The sequence below is a fragment of the Marmota flaviventris genome, chromosome 12, assembly GCF_047511675.1.
Source record: "Marmota flaviventris isolate mMarFla1 chromosome 12, mMarFla1.hap1, whole genome shotgun sequence".
Taxonomy (NCBI): domain Eukaryota; kingdom Metazoa; phylum Chordata; class Mammalia; order Rodentia; family Sciuridae; genus Marmota; species Marmota flaviventris.
Genome location: NC_092509.1, coordinates 67,767,351 through 67,776,296, shown reverse-complemented (window position 1 = coordinate 67,776,296; position 8,946 = coordinate 67,767,351). Strand labels below are relative to the sequence as shown.

At 41.9% G+C, this 8,946-nt stretch overlaps 1 pseudogene; it reads right to left on the bottom strand.

Moving 5' to 3' along the window:
- Positions 1-393: 393 nt before the first annotated feature.
- LOC114092124 (large ribosomal subunit protein eL8 pseudogene) lies at positions 394-5,810 on the bottom strand (annotated as a pseudogene).
- Positions 5,811-8,946: the final 3,136 nt, after the last annotated feature.

Below are 8,946 nucleotides of genomic sequence, written 5' to 3'. Positions count from 1 at the left end.
GGAGGACCTTCCTATTCTGTCCAGAGATTGCAACTCTAAATCGTGGGACTTTTCTCTCAACTAACGGAAATGCATTATTTGATCAGCAAAAGTTGATGCCACTCACTTAAACAGTTTTTGAAAGACACTTTTATTTATTCATTTAAAAATTTTTGGTATTGGGATTGAACCCAGTGCCTTGGACATGCTAAGCACACTCTCTACCATTGAGCTATATTCCCAGACATACATTTATTTATTTATTTATTGAGACAGAATCTTGCAGTGTTGCCCAGGCTGGCCTTGAACTCCTAAGTTCAATTGATCTTCCTTCCCCAGCATCTCAAGTAGCTAGGGCTGACTACAGGCACATGCTACCATGTGAGCTCTAATTTTTATTTACATAAAACTCATTTAATCCAGTTTAGTGGTGAGTTCTTTAGCCTTTGCCTTTTGCAGCTTGACACTGTGAGCCAGAAGCTTTGGATTCAGGACATTGCTTCCCCAGAGGCTGCAGATCTCATTGTATCTGCCACTGTAATTGGTCCTGATAGCTTCCACCAGCTGAGTCAGGGAGTTCCTTTGTCCTCCAAGTTAACCTGTGTGAAGGCAAGGTGTTGCATGCCTTCCAGAGGACTAGATGTCCCAGCCTGGCCTTTCCCTGGATGATATAGTAGAGGACCTCCATCTTCTGAAACAGGGCAGGCAGGAAGACAACCAGCTTGAAGGGATCCATGTCAAGTGGAGTCATCACCAACTGAACCTTCTTGTTCTTCACCAAGGTGGTTGACAGGAAGTCTCTCTGTGGGACATCCCTGCCATGGGCAATATAGGTCAACAGTTTCTGCTTCTTTTCTTGCTTTATCTCTGGTTTGGGTAGCTGGCAGCCTCAAGCCTGTGTGCACTGGTTAATCATGGGAGGCATTTTCAGCAGCACATAGGGAATAGCCCTCTGCACTGCAGCTGGATGAAGTGGGGCCACTTGACAAAGCAACTGAGGTCCCTTTGGGGCTGGTGTCATGTTTATCCAGTGCCAAAATTTAGACTTTTTTCAAGCAGAGAATATTTAATTTCTTGGCCTTCTGCTTCTTTATGACAGCAGGGCTGGGGCTACCTTCTTCCCTTTGGCCTTCTTTCACATCTTGCGTGGCTGGAGGTGGGAGACAGAGAGAGAGAGAGAGAGGAAGGAGAATTGTAGAAATTGCCTCATAGAGGACCTGCTGTTCAAAAATTAAATGGTTTGGCCAATTTCACTCCCTAGTTTGAATTTATCAAATTATTTTGTGTGCATGTTCAAATGTATAATAACAACTCCCACAATTATATATAATTATAATATACCAATAAAAAATTTCATGGTACTTTTTACTTTTGTAAAAATACTCTTTTCATTTGATTACTTAGCATTATCATTAGATCCCCATTCGACAGAACAACATTCTGCTGATGATGTCAGTTTCACTCTATAATTGAGTTCATTGTTGAAGTTGTGGGTCATTCACCTGAGTGAGATTTCTTGCCATGGTTTATATTAAAACCATGGTTTGCATAGAATGGTACCCTACCAGTGGGCTGCCCTGCTGAAGATTAAATGCTTTCTTTTACTCTGGTGAGAGATTGTTATAATTTAAAGTGTGTTTTCTCCCCACCCCCTCCAGATTCATTGTGTTGAAGCCCCAACTCACTTCAGAATGTGACCTTAGTGGGAAATAATGTCTTTGCGGATGTGATTGTCTATGTTGAGCTGAGGTCCTTTGGGTGGGCCCTAATGCCAATGTGACTAATGTTCTTTTGGAAAGTGCAGATTTGGATACAGAAACATGTACACAGGAGAATGCTGAGAGAAGTAGTTGGGGCAGAGGCTGGAGTGATGTACCCATGAGCCACAGTGTCAAAGATTGTTAATGAACCACAGGAATCCATAGCAGAGTTGTGGAACAGATCCTTTTTACAGCCCTCAAAAGGAACCATCTATGGTGATATGGTGACCATAATTTAGGACTTCTAGCCTCCTCTTGACTTCAGACTCATAGCCTCTAGAATTATGAGAAAATAAATATCTATGGCTAGAACCATCCAGGCTTTGGCATGTCTGCTCTAGCAAACCACTACACCTTGGGAGGCACTTGGGTGGGACTCTTCGATGTGGCTCCTGCTGGGCTGCCTTCACAGTGTCTTTGCATCTGACAGGAAGACTCCTGATTCCCTTTCCCTCTGAAACTCCCCTTCTCGCCTCTCCCTGTTTCTATGCTCTGCAGTTGTGGGAAACTCCAGGTCCTCACCCTTCAGAATTCTCTAGTTTAGTCACATGCAACCAGGTATGTGATGTCAATCTCTCCTTTTCCAAAACTCCAAGTTCTATGACTGGTTCTTTTGGGATCTTCCTCATTCAGCTGGGAAAGAGACCAAAGTACCTAAATGAAGGGAAGAGGAAATACCACCACACTTTCTATGAATTCTCTGCAAAGACCCTCCTCTCTTCATACATTTGGGTGACAAATATTTATTAAGTGCCAGACCCCCTATTCTAGACACAACAATGAACAAAACTAAGCTGCTTTCTTGTATTCTAGCGGAGGATATAAAATATGAAATAAACAAAATATATGATATACTAGATGATGTGTGTTGCAAAGACTAATGAAACAGTATGAAAGGAATTGCTAGTTTGGTTTTCTATAAGATTTATATAGGAGGGCAGATCTCTGTGACACAATGTTTGTATGTAAGCTTGTGAGAAATTGAAGTAAAGCAAGGATACACTTTAAAGCAAGAACTATCCAGGCAGAGTGAGTAGTTAAATGCAAAGCTCAGAATCAGGAGATATTTGGGTTGTGTTAGATAGCTTTCTGTGACTGTAACAAATACCTAAGATAATTAATTTGTAAAAAAAAAGTTTATTTCCACTCAGAGCTTTAGACAATACTAATTGTTGATGAGGATGTAGAGCAATCAGAGGTGTCATGTATGGCATCCGGGAGTGCAAAATACTACAACTTCACTAAAAGCTTTAAAGGGTTTCTTATCAATTTTAACCTATCCTTTCTGTGTGATTTAGTGACTCTACTTTCTATTTACCCAAGAGAAAGAAAAGTTTATTTTCATATAAAAAATCTGTATATAAATGTTTATAGAAGCTTTTTATGTAATCTCCCAAAACCAAAATCAACTCAAATGTCCTTCAGTGATGAACTGGATGTGTCTGTGCAATGAAATATGTACAACTCAGCAATAGCAAGGGACCAATCACTGATAAATGCAAAAATGCACATAAATCTCAAGTGCAAAAATCCCTAGTTAAGTCCTTAAAATTATATTCATACATTTCCAACTGCTATATTATATCCAGGTATAGGATAGAAAACAATTTTGATTTTTGGGTGCTGAGGATTGAACCTGAGACTTACTAAGTGAAATTGAAAAACCAGAGAAAAGGCCATTTTGCTGGTATGATTCCACTTATATGGCATTCTAGAAAAGACAAAACAATAGGGATGGAAAAGAGGGGTAGTCTGAGGGTGAGGGTGGGGTTAATTACAAAATAACAACACTGGAGAATTTCAAGGAACAATTTTTTATCATTTCTGTATCATGATGGTGGATACCTCTCCCCATTTGTCAAAACCCATAAAACCAGACATTCACAGGAATAGATCTTACACAGTATGCAAATTAAGAAATAAAATTTTAAAACATGAAGGAAAAAAGGATCGAAAAAGTAGTCTGTGTAAATCCGTCCTTCCTATTATGAAAAAACCAACCCAAAATGGGAAAATAAATTCATCTTGATCCCTGAAGCTTAGAGCTGTGGTTGAGAACAGATAACTTAATTCCCCTTCATGAATAAATAGTCTGGTTCCTATTTTTAAGAGTTCTTGTGTTAGGAAGTCAATGCAGGGAACAGTACTGTCTGAGAAATTGGTTTTTGGTATTATAATTTTTTCCATCTTAATATCTACTATTGAAAACATTTGGAGAGGGTCAGAACTGTCAGAAAAATAAGCCATATGTTTATCTTCTTTTCTTTGCAGTATAGAAATGTTAATAGGACAGATGAATTTCACCATACTAGTGTTATGGGGGAAACTAAGAGTAAAACATCAAGAAGTTGTTTATTTTTTCCCCTTAGAAATCTCTTTAATCCAAGAAACATAATTAAATTTTTTTTAAAAAAATTTAGAAATAGTTTAGAAATCAAATGCTATTTTTGCCATTAGAAATAAAAATTATTTGGAAGGAATATTTGGTGCTGAGGCACAATCTAATGTGACAGCTGAAATCCTAAGGCAGGATGAAGCTCAGTGTTATTTCTGAATGAGAGGAAGTGGCTCAGGTCACCAAATAGCCAGTACTATGAATCTCTTTCCCTGTAAATTTTGCTCCCTGTGAATCTTCTTTCTAAGGACATGCTGAGAAAGTCCTAAACTGAAATACACACAGTATATTCTTTTCCTGTCCTTGGCTGCTCTGGCTCCTTGTTTAGGAAAAGGTGAGACCAGCTCTGGCTGAACCACCTGGGAGCACTATGAGAGTGAGCCATGGACGCGTAGCACCCTTCCTGCCCCTACAAGGTGCAAATTTTATAGGAACAACAACAATAAAAAAGCAGGTCTACTGGGGACTATGATGAAATGTGGAGGGTCGGTCAAGGTGTCTTGACTGTGAGGGTTTCCTTTATCAGAGGCTAAAATTGACACAGTATTATCCACTTAACACGAACCTAATACAATTTGTGATGACGTCCTCCAGTACCAGTGACCTTGTGGCCCCCAGAGTTGGCTCACATAGGTCAGGGCTGAACTGGTTGTCTTATGAATGCAAGGTGAGGTAGCGATTAGGAAGAACAGGAGAGATAAAGGTCTAGAAAGAGGCAAAGCTCCTCTTGATTATGCTCAAGACAGCCAGAGGCCCCCCTCCTAACAGTGGCATTTGGACTTTTTGCTAGGCTGCTAACTGGTTCCACGTTCTATTTTTAAAATGAGTCCTTGGCCTGCTGGGTAGTACCAGCCTTCCAGCCTCCATAGTCATCTTTTCCATTGGTTCAAGTGCAAAGCTTCCCAGGAGGGTAGGGTTGAGGGAAAACAGGGGATGATGGGCCAAGCAAGAAAAAATACCTGTGGGAATTTATGGGCTGGGTACAAGAACCCTTCCTTTGTGACCTGAAATACACCTGACACATGAGCCAAGCCATTTAAAATAGACCTAGGGAAATAAAGCCAAACAGTGTTTGTTATATTGCGATTCTGCTTGGACTAGTTTCTAAAAGCCATTGGTTGTGATGAAGTGGGGAGTGTTTACAGAAAGGAGAAAGGGTAGGCCTTGCACAGAGCAGAGATTTGCCCTTGTCCCCAACTTCACTCCACCTTCCTCAAAGTTGTTGGGCTTCTTCCACCTTCATGGAGACCCAGCTCCTCTCCTGGCCTCTCATGCAGATCCCTGCAGCTCTTGACTTAGGAATCGTCTCTTCCTCTACACCAGTTGGTTTTTCCCAGAATGGCTAGTGTGTTTTTCTGAGAATATACCAGATTTTGTCACTCCTTGCTTAAGGAATTCAGTGATGGGCTTTGCATTTAGAATAAAACCCAACATTCTCTTCTTTTTTTGTTTCATTTTATTTGTTTTTAAAAAATACATTTTTTTTTTAGACAGGTTACTTAACCTGTCTAAAAATGTCAGGGCAGACTTACACAATTTTGCACCCTATTTTCCTTGCACTTGTATGTTGTCTGCATCATCTTAGTTTCTGCAGGCAAGGATGGGGGCCCAGGTTCTGGGTCAAGGACATGGGCTGTGTTACTCACTAATGCTTGTTCTGCACTTGGAAGGTTCATGGGTATTTCCTGCATTCCACAGGCTCACGGGCACTTCCCTTTTGATACTCTGTTTATCTTTCCTTTTTCGGTATCCCCAAATTCCTATCTCTGTTCTGTTTTTTTTTTTTAATTGTTTATTTATTTATTTATACTGGGGATTGAATCCAGTGATATTAACTGAGCTACATTCCCAGGCCTTCTTATTTTTTATTTTGAGACATAGTCCCCTAAGTTGCTGAGGCTGGCCTCAAGTTTATGATCCTTCTGCCTCAGCCTCTAGAGTGGCTGGGATTACAGGTGTGTGCCACAGTGCCCGGCCTCAGTTCTAATTAATAATTCTTTGAGGAACCTCTGTATGTTTTCCATAGTGGCTGTACTAATTTATATTCCCACCCAAGGCACATAAAGCTAATTTTATTCTATATTCTTGCCAATAGTTGTTATTTTATTTATTTATTATGAATTTTGATAGTAGCCATCCTAACAGGTATGAGGTGACATCTCATTGTGGGTTTTGGGTTGTATAAAACACAATTGTTGTTGGGATTGGGGTTGTAGCTCATTAGTAGAGCGCTTGCCTAGCATATGTGAAGCACTGGGTTCAATTTTCAGCACTGCATATAAATAAATGAATAAAATAAATGTCCATCAAAAACTCAAAAAAAAAAAAGCGCACACAATTGTTTATCATGGCTTATGAAGACCTGATGCAGAGGATTTCTGCCTGTCTCTCCACCTTCTAAAAAAATTTACATACTTTCTCTTGACATTCCTGGGCAAGCTTTCTGTTCCTCAATATGCAAACTCCTTCTCCATTCCCAGCCTTTGCTTTGCTATTCCATCTTCCTAGAACATTTTTTCCCCAGGTATTCCTTGACTGCTCCATTCAAAGGGCCATCCTGAGCTACTCCTTGCTCATTATCTCGTTTATCTCCTTCACTGCACTTACGAGGATGGGTAGATATTTACTTCTTGTCCTCTACATTAGGAGGGGCAGATGGCTTGCCTTGTTCACAACTGTGTCTAACCCAGCCTAGATCATTCAAAGGAGCTTTGTAATCAAATACAACTGATTCATCCCTGGGTGAGGGTAAAGCCAATAAGCCCAAGAAGAAGATGAGAGTGAAGGAAGGCTTTACCCACAGCAAGTTAGGAGAGCACTGAGGACAACTGCCAAAGCAGTGTCTCCTCAACACTGGAGTCCTGTGGACTTAATGAGGGAAACCTATGCATATTCACAGCTTTATAATGAGTATATAATGAGCAAAGAAGAGTGACTCCACATGATTCAGTGACTTTTCCCTGTTCCTTTTATTTAGATAACAAAATAATAACCATGATGATGATGATGATGATGATGAAAAACAACTTGAAGATTATTAACATTTAAAAGAATAGCAGCTTCTTTCCCCATAAGCATAGACGTTTGCCCCTAACAGTTACTGCCTAGCAGCTAACATTTTCAAAACATTTGCGAATGACTCAATAAGTATTAATGGAATAAACAAAAGATTGAGCAAATGACTAGCAGGAGCTGTTTTATTCCAGGTCTTTTGTTTGTCCTCTCAGAAGATTTTGATGATGCTTAGCTACAATCCTCAGCTAGCTCTTTTGGGTCACTACCTAAAAAAAAGGAGACATATGACATTGGAAAAGCTGGAGTTCTTAGAGCAGGTGAAGATAACACTGTAACGACTGGAGAACGACTCCCTAGGGAGGTAAATTAGATATATGAGCTGATGAGGGCTGGGGTTGTGGCTCAGTGGTAGATCGCTTGCCTCGCACATGTGAGGCCCTGCATTTGATCTTCAACACCATATAAAAAATAAATAAATAAATAAAGATATTTTTTATGTGTCCATCTACAACTAAAAAAAATTTTTTAAAAAAATGTGAGTTGATTGATTTTCTGCCCGTCTCCCTCCCCAGCTTTACAGAGGTATAATTGAAAAATAAAAATTGCATATATTCAAGGTGTACAATACTGATACTGGAGATTGGAATGTTTGTGTCTATAAAAGTGGAATTTGAGTCCATGAATATAAAGGCAAAGATTTAATGGTGGGAAGGGTGGCTTCACCTCCAGGTGAAGGGGACAGCCCTGATTCGGAGAGGTCAAAACTGCCCTGAACAAAACATTGCTCAGCCTTGTATGGAGTGGTAGGGGCTGAGGGGAAGGTCTGGCATTCATAAGGTAGAATTTTAAAGGAGTTTCATTCTTGTGGAAGACTATATCCCTTCCAGCTCCTACTTCCTGTTTTCTACACATATTAGAACTCCAGATCAGCAAGGAGCTTCTCACTCTCAACATAGTCCACATTCTCCCTTGAATGTGCCTCTGCTTTCCTAAATGAACCTTGGTCCATGCCTCTTGATTGACACATCTTTAAATTCATTCCAGAGACTTTTGTCAAGAACCCCTGCTTGTATGCCTGTCTTCTCAGTGACCCAGGAGGCTGAGGCAAGAGGATGATGAGTTCAAGGTCACCTTGGGCAACTTGGTAAGACTCTTGTCTCAAAAAAATAAATATAAAAAATTAAGAGAGCTTCCAATCACTCCTGCAAGGTAGGCGGGCCTGCGACCCACCGGCAGAAGAGGAGCAGCGGCCTGCTGAGAGGCAGAGCCGCCCCCTCCCCCTGCGCTGGCAAGGTAGAGGGAACTGTGACCACCCACAGAGCAGGCCCAGTGGCCTGCTGAGGGGCAGAGCCGCCCCCCACTCCCCGCGCCTGCCAGGTAGGCGGAACTGTGACCAAAGACAGAAAAGGCCCAGTGGCCCGCGGTGGGACAGAGCTTCCAATCACTCCTGCAAGGTAGGCGGGCCTGCAACCCACCGGCAGAAGAGGAGCAGCGGCCTGCTGAGAGGCAGAGCCGCCCCCTCCCCCCGCGCCTGCAAGGTAGACAGAACTGTGACCACCATCAAAACAGGCCAGACCTGCAACCGACAGACAGAACAGGCCCAGTGGCCTGAGGAAGGGTAGAGCCGCCCCGCCCCCCGCGCCTGCAAGGTAGGAGGACCTGCGACCCACTGGCAGAACAGCCCCAGAGGCCTGCAGAGGGGCAGTGCCGCTGCCTGTGCCTGCAAAGTAGGCAGAACTGCGACCACCGACAGAACAAGTCTAGCGGCCTGCAGAGGGACAGAGCCGCCGCCCGCGC